Source organism: Ambystoma mexicanum, chromosome 2p (assembly GCF_040938575.1).
Source record: "Ambystoma mexicanum isolate Mex_15411 chromosome 2p, UKY_AmexF1_1, whole genome shotgun sequence".
Classification (NCBI taxonomy): domain Eukaryota; kingdom Metazoa; phylum Chordata; class Amphibia; order Caudata; family Ambystomatidae; genus Ambystoma; species Ambystoma mexicanum.
This window is the reverse complement of record NC_090923.1, coordinates 1,255,848,894-1,255,861,407: the sequence shown is the minus strand read 5'-3', so window position 1 is coordinate 1,255,861,407 and position 12,514 is coordinate 1,255,848,894.

Genomic DNA, 12,514 nt, shown 5'->3' with positions numbered 1-12,514 from the left:
AATAAATGGTCCAATCCTGAAACACGTACGCCAGCATGAAGCAGGCGTACTTCGACCCGCGCAGCATAAAAGTGCGCGCAAACAACAAACAAGCTCAGACGCCAGGATGAATATACCGTTCCTAGCAGCAGTGGCCGTGGGTTACCAAAGGAGGAAGAGGAGGATAGTGAGGGCCCGAATTTTCACTCCCAGAACCAGCCTTTTTGGGATGCCTGATGACCAGGTGCATGGGAGGTACAGGTTTCCACCACACATAATACTGGACCTGGTCAGTGAGTGGGAGGATGACCTCACATCACCCACCCTGTGCTCCCAAGCACTCAGCCCCCTGGAGAAGGTCCTCAATGTACTGCACTTCTTGGCCACAGGATCATTTCAGCGGACAAGTGACATAGTGGGTGGGGTGTCACAGGCCACGCAGTCACGCTGCCGACACCAGGTCTTGAACATCATCACTGCACGCCCATCAGTCCTTAGGCACATATACCTGCCCAGGACACCTGCAGAAAGGCAGGCTGCCGCCCTCGATTTCTACAGTGTGGCACAATTCCCCAAAGTGCTAGGTGCCATTGACTGCACCCATGTGGCACTACGTCCCCCCAGGGCATCTGAGCACATCTATAGGAACCACAAGCACTGGCATTCCATCAACGTGCAGGTAGTATGTAATGCCAAGGGAATCATCACCTCAGTATATGCCAACTATCCAGGGTCCACCCACGACAGCTTCATTTACCGAATGTCTACCCTAAGCCGGGACCTAGAAGCTAGGCGGCATGGCGATACATGGCTGCTTGGTGAGTATGAATGCCACTGCACATGCATGCATGTCAGATGCAGAGTTATGTCACTACCCCACTAATGATACCCATCACCTCCTCACCAGGGGACAGTGCCTACCCTCTGAGCACCCACATGATGACGCCAATTCGGAAACCCCATCACGCCTCCCGAGGTAAAATACAACACAGCCCATATTGCAACCCGGGGCATAGTGGAGCGCACATTTGGAGTTCTCAAGTCACGCTTTCGCTCCCTCGACTGTTCTGGCGGGCAGCTGTTATATGCGCCCCCAGTAGTGTGCAGGATCATAGTGGCAGCATGTGTCCTGCACAATGTTGCAACACGCCGGGGCCTGGCTGTGGACATGGTGGTGCCAGCACATCCCCAACCACATGCACGCCCGCTGCGCATGGGAGGGGAAAGGGCACGGGGTGAGGCAGCCCGTACGCAGCTGGTGGCTAATTACTTCACATAGAAATCACACCCCTGTGGAGTGCACACAGCCCTGGCACATACCATCTGATAAGCAATGATGACTCGACCTGACAATTATGACGAACAAAGGGACAGTAAACTGTCAGAACCATAGCAGCCTGAGATTGTTCATGTGGAAGTGTCACAATGTGTGCATCCCTACCTACACAAACACCACCAATGCAGTGTCATCAAAAGACACACTTCCATGCTGCAGAAATGAATACCCACTTGCAAAATACTACATGAGAACAGTGCCATGTCACCCAACCCCTCCCCGGCACGGCCACACAACACGCCATGGCATGTCATGCAATGTGAGAGCAAACAAATTAATCCCCACAACATGCCCCAAGTGTCAGCAGCTACAGTGTCCCTAATGGAAACATGGCCACACATGAAATGCTCACAGTAATGCAGGACCTACAACACACATTACCAAATACTTACCAAGAATACCAATCACCTACACAACCTCCAACCTACCTTAAACATGACATTACAGACTTAAAATTTTGCTAGCCTCACTACCTAATGATGCCAGCACTTCGAACACTTCCAAGTATACAGTGTTAGCGCCACGCAAGAGTGTAGGTGCACTGCTTACAACATGGACTCCAATACCAAGGTGGACTGCCTTGTGAAGACATGAGAAATGGACCTGCAAATTAGGAGGATGAAATGGATGCAGAGGCACATATCAATACACCATGCAGTGTAAAATACAACAACAATATGCACTATGAATGTATATACAGTATTGACTACAGACTGCCCACACATCGAATGGGAGTCCAATGTCACCATGTATGTCAATGTCACTTGGGCACACCCTTTGCATGGAAACGGGAAGCAGGAGGGGTGTGTGTCACAGAAACCCAAGCATCTGAAACAAATTCATGACAAGCCTGCATGTGCCCAGCCACAATGCAGCGTATGCCCACGGGAGCCACACAAGGCAACACACTGTCCCAAAACAAAAAAAACCAAAAATGGCCATTAATGGGCCCGGGGGGGGGAGTGGGGGAGGCCACCCAGGAGGTCAGAGGACAGGGTGCACACCAAAACCCACCTGTGTGGATCTTGCGAAAAAAAAACACCTCCATGGGCTCATGGCCTACACGGCTACCCTATTGTGGGAGAATCACTGCTGCCGCTCTCCTCACCCTCTGCAGCTGCATCAGGAGGTGGTGGCACTAGGGGAGGCAGCCCACGCAAAGCCCTAGTCTGTTCCTCCATGGCAGCAAGCATGCGGGTGTGGTAGGTCACGTTCTGGAGGATAATTGTGCGGAGGTCCCCATGCAACAACTCACGGGATGGCCGGACCTCCGCCCTAGTTGCCTGCATCTCAGCTGAGAGCGTACATGTGAGACGCTCCAGCTGCTGTTCTGTCCTTCTGTTTGTTGAAGCCTCAAGCTCAACAAGAGTCGTCCTGAGGTGAAGGAGTTCCACCCTCCGGGCTTCCCTGTGGCCCTGGGACTCTATGGAAATGGCTTCCCGCAGAGTCGCCAGTGCCGCCCGCCTGTCCCTGTCGGACGCCAACATGTCCTCCCTGTGTGACTGGCAGATGGAGTCTGTTGCCTGCTGTAGTCGCTCCGTCAGCCTTTCGGGGGGGACAATGGAAGTGGCCACCCTATCCATGGCCTGAGCCATCATCTCTGATGATGCTGCCTGTTGGGTTGCCATACCGTATATGGATTGCTCCCATGCGGTATTGCCAGGTGGCGGACGGCCACCACGTCGGCGGGCACCACACCTGTCTGGGGCAAGGCGAACTGCGCCTTGCTGTGCCGGCACTGCCTGAGGCTGCAGGACTGCATTCCCCCTCTGACCTGCTGGCCCAGGAACAGGATCAGATGTCGCGGAGTGTGACCCTGCATCCATAACCACCAAAGGCGTACCTGCCAACACTGACATCCCCATTGAGGGTTCTAACCCTGGTGCAGGTGGGTCGGACAGAACAGAATCCCTCCCAGGAACACTCACCTGCGACGGCACATAGGTCTCATCATCCGAATCGACACCTGCATACAGCTCGGAGGAGGTGCAGCCAGAGACACCCCTTGAGAGCACGACCTGCAGCAGTTGTGCTCCACACCAGGTCCCTCACTGGTGGTCGGTCGGGCCTCAGACCCCTCCTGGGTCTGCACCATCTCCACAACCCCAGCAGTATCAAGTGTGTCATCCCCTGCAAAGACATAAAAGAAAACAAATGGAAACAGGCATTAGCACTATGGCACACAATTAGGGCTGAGAGGCTACAGAAACAGTACTTGATTGACACATGTCCCACATGACCAAAACCCTCCCATGCATGCACCGTCACTGCGTGTGAAGGGTAGGCAGATGGCACACATTGATGACACCAAGATGGAAGATGAACACATTTGCTGCATGCTGCCTAGCAGTGGCATCACACATTGGCCATTGATTGGCAGGTCAAATACACATGCCATCACACAGATGGCATGTACCCTAGCCATAAAGTGAAGAGGGAGAGGAGGGCACCAATTGTTCATTCAGTCCAGTTTGCTCATGAAATTGATTTTGTTCATTGAAATGGTTCAAATTTTTAACCTGGAGCTGCCAGTCCAAAATGGTCCTATAGCACAGGGACATGTCTAAACAAATCATGTCCAGCAAACAAAGCCAATCCACTGTACCATAGCCATGTCAGACATGTGACAATAGGACTGAGAAATGCCGAGTAAAAGTGGTGGTATGCAAACAATCTGTTGCTTATTTTCCTCTGTTTATTTAGGCAATGTTGTGGCAAGATGACACTTCAAGGGCAACTGGCGTGGTGTTGGGCTGGATGTCTAATGTTGGCAGAAGGGATGCTGCTATACCCAAATGCTGGTGCGCAGAATGTATTGGATGAGGCACATGGGTGACCCAAACCACTCAGGCACACACACCCTCACCTGGCACCCAAACAGAAGCCCTGTTCGACGATCCTCTGCACACCAGAACACTGCTAACATCTCTGCACACCAGAACACTGCTAACATCTCCACAACACCCTCCTCGTGTTCCCACACAACTCCCTCAAGGGTTCGAGACTCATGTGATTTGGTTTACCCAAAGGACCGAAAGTTCCGTACCAGGTACAATTTACGTGCTCGGTTGCAGCCCTTCCTGCATTGGCAGTTGCCATGGAGAACATACAGCAGAAGGGGCGGCGGAACACCTCCGCGTCGATTGTTCATTTGCTCACGTGATTCAGAGCGGCGTTCCCCACGTGACCTTTGTGGACGTCACATGACCCCGAAGCGCACAGTATATAAAGCCTGATGCACGGAGCACTCATCGCTTCTCAGCTGTCTTCAGACCCTGTTTGGCGCTACGTTTGATAACTTTTGGTTTACCTTGATCTTGGAACTCTCACCTGGACTCCCTTGGATTATCCTTTTGTACCTTTGCTTGGAACTGCTTATCGATTGCTGAATTTCGACACGACCCCCACCTGTCTTCGGATCATCCCTTGGTACTTTGTTGGACTTCTACGCCATTGCCCTTTTGGGAACTCAAGTTACGCCCTCAGCTCTACAGGTGGCTTATCCTGGATCCACGCTTGTCTGCGTTCCCTCTTGTTCTGGGGACCGCCTCTCATCTGAGTCTCGAACCTCCCTCCTAGGTTTCCCGGGTTTTCCAAACACCGGATAGGTAAGACTATTCAGATCCTTTGGTTCTTGTGGTATATTGTATTTGCCTGGTACTTAACCTCGTTCTTTTTGCAGCAGCATCGGTGTTCCAGAGGTTCCGTGGATCCGGGAAGTAACATCTCCCACCTGTGGCCCCAAAGGTCGCACAGCGGGTTTCTTTTGGTTCCCCTGTGCGTCACTTGGGGACGGAGGTCTCAACGGTCTACACGACACTCAAGTCAGAACAAGCCCTCCCACACACACCATGCACATGGATGACACACACATGCATGTACACTCACCGGACAATGCCTCGTAATCTGCCAGTTCTCCCACGCCTTGGATCTGTTCCTCCGTGACGTAGGTCCCAGCAACCTGCTCATGTGGAGTGAGTTCTATGTCCTCTGTTGGAGACCCACCTCCAGTCACTAGAGTTGCGGCATGACTTGAGGCCAGTTTATTCTTTGCCCTGCGCTTCAGGTCATTCCAGCGCTTGTAGCATTCAGTAGCTGTGCGCCTCACGATTCCAAGGGCACTTATGATGTCCGCAATGGTCTGCCAGTGTGCCTGACGTTGTGCAGGTGTGGTCTTGGATCCTGCAACAATCACCATTTCGCGGTCATATGCGGACACATACTCTACAAGTGCATTCAGTTCGGGCCTCATTGAAGCTGGGCTTCCTTGACGGGCCGGACTGTGTAGCCGTGTCTGGGGCATCAGCCTCTACTGGACGAGCACTCTTCCTCTTCTGCTTGGAAGGTGGTGGGGATCCTGAGTGTCCTATGCCGCTCTGGACACTAGGGGCAGGAGCCCCGGTGGACTCTGTACTAGGAGTGTGGGATTGCACACTCAGCATGGGAGTTGGTGCATGCATTAGCTCAAGTGTGATGGTGTCAGGGGGAATGTCAGCATGATGGACTTGGACCGACACTGTCCTGGCTGGGTGTGTGAGAGGTGGGGTGGATGGAGCCGCAGCTGCCCCTGCAGCCTCCCCAGCCTGCCTACGCGGGGCAGCAGATGACCTAGCTGCCCCTGATCCACGTGGCCTGATGACACCAACGTGCACCGGCGCACATGGCCTAGACCTGCTGACCTGGAAGTCAGCCATGGAGTCACCCTGTGCCAGGTCTGGTTCCACAGTGGGCTGGTCCAACAAGGGCTGAGCATGGATGGTGTCAGCCACGTTAACCTCAACCAGGGGGGGGCATGGGTGTCCCTGACTGCTCCTCCACACATGGGGGGCTGGGGGCACCCTGCAAGTCACGGCCATGTCCCCTACCAGATCCACCACGGCCACCACTTGGGGCTCGGCCACCTTTGCCACCTTTACGGCTTGTTTGCCTTCCAGCCATGGCACTGATGTTATTGTGCGTATGGGAGTCGATGTGAACTATTGTCCTGGGCAATTGGGGGTCAAAGGGGTTGGGTACCAGATGGTAATCGTACCCTAGTGCTCTAGCAAGGCTGTATGTCACCCCTGGGGAAAGATGACGGGTCACGCAATGCACAGGCACCCCAAAAAAGGGAAGTAAGGTGCACGCAACCCCTCCTAGACCACGTGTGTGGAAAAATAAACCTGCACTATGCTGTGGCACCCAGAAACACAAGAATGAACGTATGCGTGTCACACGCAGCCTAGAATGACCTCTGAAGGGGTACGCGACACACGGGGCAAGCACAGATGTTAAATACGTGCGCGACTCACCGTCTGCCAGGAACAAAAGCATGAAAAATATGCGCGTGTGCGCGTTGGCAACACCCCCGCCAAAAGAAGAATTGTACACTGTCTGAGGAGACAGGACAACAGTAGAAGGGAACGCTGTTTGAGGAAACAGGCCCAGGAAAAAGAGGAAAAGAGAAAAAGCTGTCAGAGGTAACGGGGAGTACGAACTTGAAACGCCGTGAAGTAAATTGCGTGTGAACCGACAAGAAGTACAGATTTCACCCACTCGCTCTCCACGAAAAGCACGTACAAGGAAATGGCATTCTACACGTACCTTTTATACACACGTTACAGACGCGCATACGCGATGAGGCCATTTCCACCAATTACACGCTTTGACACTCGGACGTGTATCTTTTTTTTTACACGCGCCATTCTCTACGGCCATGCGCGTGACGTCATAGCTGCGCATGGGGGCCTTTGGGCCAATGAAATCGCGTATGCGTGCAGACACGCTTACACGGTAAGGGCCTTTCCTCGAATTACACGCAGACGTGCAGGACTTTTCACGTGCCAAATCACTCTGTATCAAGCTGGGCACGCGTAAGCACACGGAAGACCACGCTCCTGCCAGAAAGCCGATTTACTGCCCCCCAGAGCCCCGAGCACGCTCCCACCTGCCATCTGCTGCTGCCTGACTGCCTGCTGCCCACGTGCCCTGCCATTTGCTGCCTGCACATCAGCCAGGGGGGCTGTTGCTGTGACCACCCCTGCTGGAACCGAAGACTCAATGTTCCCTCTAAGCTGTGCGCATGTGCGCTTGCCCAACTTCCTTCTGGGTGCCGCTCAGAAGATTTTGAGCAGCGCAAACAGACAATTCTTAGCTATTCAAAAAGTTTAAATAATGCACAAGCCACAGCAATTACCTGCAATTATCTTTCTTTTGAATTAACCAACTAATCTTGATATCCTGCTCATTTGCATTAGACTACTATGCAAGGGTGACAGTAAACACCTAAAATCCCTAACAGCAAAATACACACACAAGAGGTTAAAAACGAATATGAAAAACTGGCTCCATGAACAGAAGAATCTAACCAAGATATGCCTGCACACATTAACCAAATAATGTTCCCTCCCCACACATGACACCTAAACCTGACTCTACCACACTTTTACCTTATGACTCTAACTTTGGCCCCAGAACACATTAAGATACTACCAGACAACTTTGACTCTTTCTCTCTTGGCTCTGCGAAAGGTTAGCAGACTTGAACCTACATCCACTTCTTTTATGTTTGTTGTAACATGAATAATGTTCACGCCTCACCATTTGTTACTCATTGCGCCTTAACAAAAGCGTCACCCACACTATATAATCGAACTATCAGCTCAAATAACAGATATTGACTGCGAGTAAGCAGGCTACTTGGATGTTTAACCTTATCCCATACTTCCTCTTTTTTTTACATATGTCACGTAAATGCCTTGAAGTGGCCCCCTTGCAAGTTAACGCTTCCTAACATTCTAAAAATCAAATAATAATTTGCCCTCTAAAGATTTTGAGATGACAAATGTGATGCTCAGTGTCTCCTATTTTAGCATTACTAACATTACCCTATAAGTGGAGAGCAACATTGCAATTTCATTTACTTAGCCTACAAGGGATAATGGGTATGGACTGTGCATGGGGCTACTCGCCCATAGTATCCGGGCACCATATATTCAGACAGGAGAATGCTTTTCACACAGTCTGCATTGTTTCCAAGTGTCCAGAGTTCCTTTGGGCATAGACCTTCACACATTGTGTGGCAACTCGCTTCTATACAAAAACCGTTTCACTTAGCACTTATGCAATCCTACACAATGATATAAGGGTGGGGTATGTTGACAACAATCTTGTATGCACTGCAAAAGGATTGTGTACATGCATGACATTCTTAAAATGCACATAATATGTTGAGGCATTATATATGCCTTGCTTGCAAGTATTGTGGGTCTGAAAATATCCAAGTGAGGGTTTACTGCTAAAATCCATCACTTTTCACAGTGCTCTATCAACTAGTATTGGAAAGCACAAGGGCCGTGGAAGGGTATGGGTGGAAAAGCCTAGGCCATCACTCCTTGTGGGTGATGATCAAAGCAGCACATTTCAAAAACCAAGGCAGATGTTTGGGCAGTACACTGAAGGACATGTGTTGCTTGTTTGCTAAAGGATAGGAAATTCTCATACCAGTCTAGACAACAGCACCTTAGTTGTCTATCTATGCTCAGCTGCTGAGGGCTTTTCAATATATCCATGTGTTCTGTGTGTATCATCTCTAGCAGCTCCCTGTATCTTATTTAACTTGTCACAAAGAATTACAGAAGAGGGATCCATAGTTACAGAAGAAATCACTCAATCAATTGTATCTCTGATGAAATGATGCTATTACCTTAAAAGGCATATAGATGTGATGTTCTTCAGTAAGGCACTTGTCTGATTGTATCGAGGCTGTAGTGAGGAAGGGTGGGCAAATCTATACACTTTATTATGTGCCCTGTCATTTCACTTCCTATGTAGGGGTACAGGCAGGGCTCTAATCAGATTGTACTCCCTTCTTGGAGTCAAATGATTTTTCTGGGAGTAAAAAAGTAATAAGCTTTGCCAATAGGGATACTTTCTGCTCATTAAAGGATGCCCTGTCCCCTTAAAATCCCTCTTGAGATGGGCATTAATATTATTAGAGTTCCTTCCAATGCCACTGCTCTACTGGTCACTAATTCGAAAAAATATCAGTGGAGCTTTGTGGGTTTAAGCCATGCTATGTGCATTGTTTTTCATTTTTGTTAAGCACATTTTCCTTTTTAGGGAGTAGAAATGTATGGGCCATATGTCTCTTAGCTGTAAGGCTGGTGTTACCACTACACACAGGAGAACGTAATGTGGATAGTAAGCAGAGGCACAGGAATTTTTGATCCTCATATTCTGAGGGGCAGTTATTTTAATGCAATTATCATCCTTACACAAATTATTTAAAGCATGTTCTCCTGGCCCTTGAAAACCTCATTAAAGTAGCACTTGAACTCCTATCAACATGTTTTTTGACACATTGCTTTTAATTGCCATTAATCCATCAGCAAATGTTTTATTCTGTCTGAATTTCTTGACAACCACATCAGTTATGCCAACAGATATGTGTTTTGTAATAGACATGAGTGATTTTCTGGTGACATAAAACATACCTTTTTCTCTGCACAGAAGCATCTTTGCAAGGTACTGTGGCAGATGTTGAAGTCTTAGACTGGTTGAGATGTTTTCTCTATAATCACATATGACATATTTTATTTTAGCCTATCTGTTTGAGAAAAGTGTTGTAAGATTTGTAAAGAATTGCAGTGGCTGGGAAGAGGAAATTCCTTTCTAGACTCTCTTCTGCAACGGCAGCTCACAAAGCTTCTTACCTCATTAGTCAGTTGCGCACATGGAAAATAATGAGCGCACAACAGCCAACCAGTTCTGCACATAGAGAAAAATAATTAGAGGGAACATTGGTGGGGACCTGTGTTTATTTTGGTGTGTTGATTTTTTACTCAGCTCTGCCCCCGCAGGGTGGGTGTGGTATTGCAGTCATCAACACACGGACAGGAATTTAAACACACTTGATAAATCAGATGCCCTACATGCTTAGGCAGCAGACAGCAGATTCATGGGAACCATTTATACACAAATACAATTGTGTTTTAAATGGCCTGAACTCTGCGTTTAAATGTAAAATAATGAAATTAAGCTGTTTTTTGTGTATTTTGTATGTTTACAGAATTGGATATAATTGATATGCAATGTAAATCTTCCCTCATTGATTGCACAACACACTTCCAGATTCATTTCAAGCATTGACTACTTTTGTAATAAACAAATCACAATATGACTTACTTTACTTTCTTATTTTTCGGTGATTTTGTTGAAGTCCCCATAGGGGTGGTGTGTGATGAAATTGAATTCTACACTGTCAAGACAACACATTATGTGCACGGATGTCATCTTGTCCATAGTCTGATATGTGAATTAATTGAATGTTGGCATCACATTTTGTCTGATTATTCAAAAAATATTCACAAAGTTGATGTTTAATTGATACTCATTTGGTTTCCTTACAAGTTGATCTCTAAGGGAAAAAAGTGGCAGTAATGGAATTAGCGCCACTTTGATCAATCTGCTGATATAAGGGTTATTGAAAATGGACACTAATTCCTCTGGTGAAATTAACCCAGAAGAAATGAGCGCTGGAGGAATAAGTAATGAAAACCAGTGATAATTCCCCCGGGGCTAAATCCTCCAGTGGAATTAGAGCTGGAAATAAAAATGCTAATTCCATCCTATCTTCAGGTAAAAATACCGAACGAAACACTGCCAAAAATAGTGGCCAATTCAACCAAAAATACCCAAATGGTGAAGGAAAATGCATTCAGGTGATGCAAATGAAGCCACAGATGCACCCAATTGGCCATACAAGGGTATGTGAATACGAATAGTATGTAATGATGCTGAAGTCCCAATAGAGCTGATATGATGGTACTGAGTCCACCAAAAGGATGGTGTGTGGTCATGTTGAGGTCTCCGTTGGGATGTTGTTTGATGACATAGAGGTCCTCACAGGGATGGTGTGTCATTGTATAGAAGGCCATATAAGAATAGTGTGTATTTATGCTCAAGGTCCCATAGAAATGGAATGCAATGATATTGAATCCTCCAACTGAATGGTGTGTGCTGATGTTGAGGTCCCCACAGGGTTGATAAGTGATGATATTGAAGTCCTCACATGGATGGTGTGCGCTGATGGTGAGGTCCCCAAATGTATGATATGTGATGATATTGAAGTCCTCACATGGATGGTGTGTGCTGATGGTGAGGTCCCCACAGGGATGATATGTGATGATATTGGAGTCCTCACATAGATGGTGTGTGCTGATGGTGAGGTCCCCACAGGCATGATATGTGATGATATTTAAGTCCTCAAATGGACAGTGTGTGCTGATGTTGAGTTCCCCACAGGGTTGATATGTGATGATATTGAAGTCCTCACATGGATGGTGTGTGCTGATGGTGAGGTCCCCACAGGGATGATATGTGATGATATTGAAGTCCTCACATGGATGGTGTGTGTTGATGTTGAGGTACCCACAGGGTTGATATGTGGTGATATTGAAGTCCTCACGTGGATGGTGTGTGCTGATGTTGAGGTCCCCACAGGGTTGATATGTGATGATATTGAAGTCCTCACATGGATGGTGTGTGATGATGTTGAAGTCTCCTTAATGAAGATGTATTATGATATTAAACATTTTGTATGTGGACTCTTTGACATTAAATGCCTTACAGATATGTAATGCTTCAAGGAAGTAAAAGAGAGGTTTTGTGAAGATGTTGAAATCATTTAAGAAAGTATTTATAGGCCTGAGTGTGTTTTATGTTAACATGAACTCATGTAATGGTAATGTTACATCATGCTCTGCTTAGTACATGGCCAAATCAGAAATTGAACTAAATCTCACCTGACAATGGGGGTGATTACGAGTTGGGCAGTATTCTGTCTGTAAATCCACTGGACGTACCGTTGCCACCACTTAGTTTGGCAGATTTACAGGTGGATTACACGTGGTGGTGGCGGAGTATGATCCCTTTTTTTCATTGGACTCTATGTGGCATTTTTGGCAGAATTACTGCCTAAGGGAGCAAGGGCTAAAGGTCAGTGTGAACAAGTGCCAGTTTTGCTGGACAAGCAGCAAATACAGCGGAAACATCATCTCTGCAGACATCATTCCTGTAGATCCCGCAAAGACGGAAGCCTTCCTCCCCTGGTCAAGACCTCAGAACTTGAAGGAGTTACAGAGTTTCCTTTCTTTAACAGCTACTGGAGATTTGTTGTGGGATATGCCAACATCGTGCAACCGCTTGTGGACCTCATCA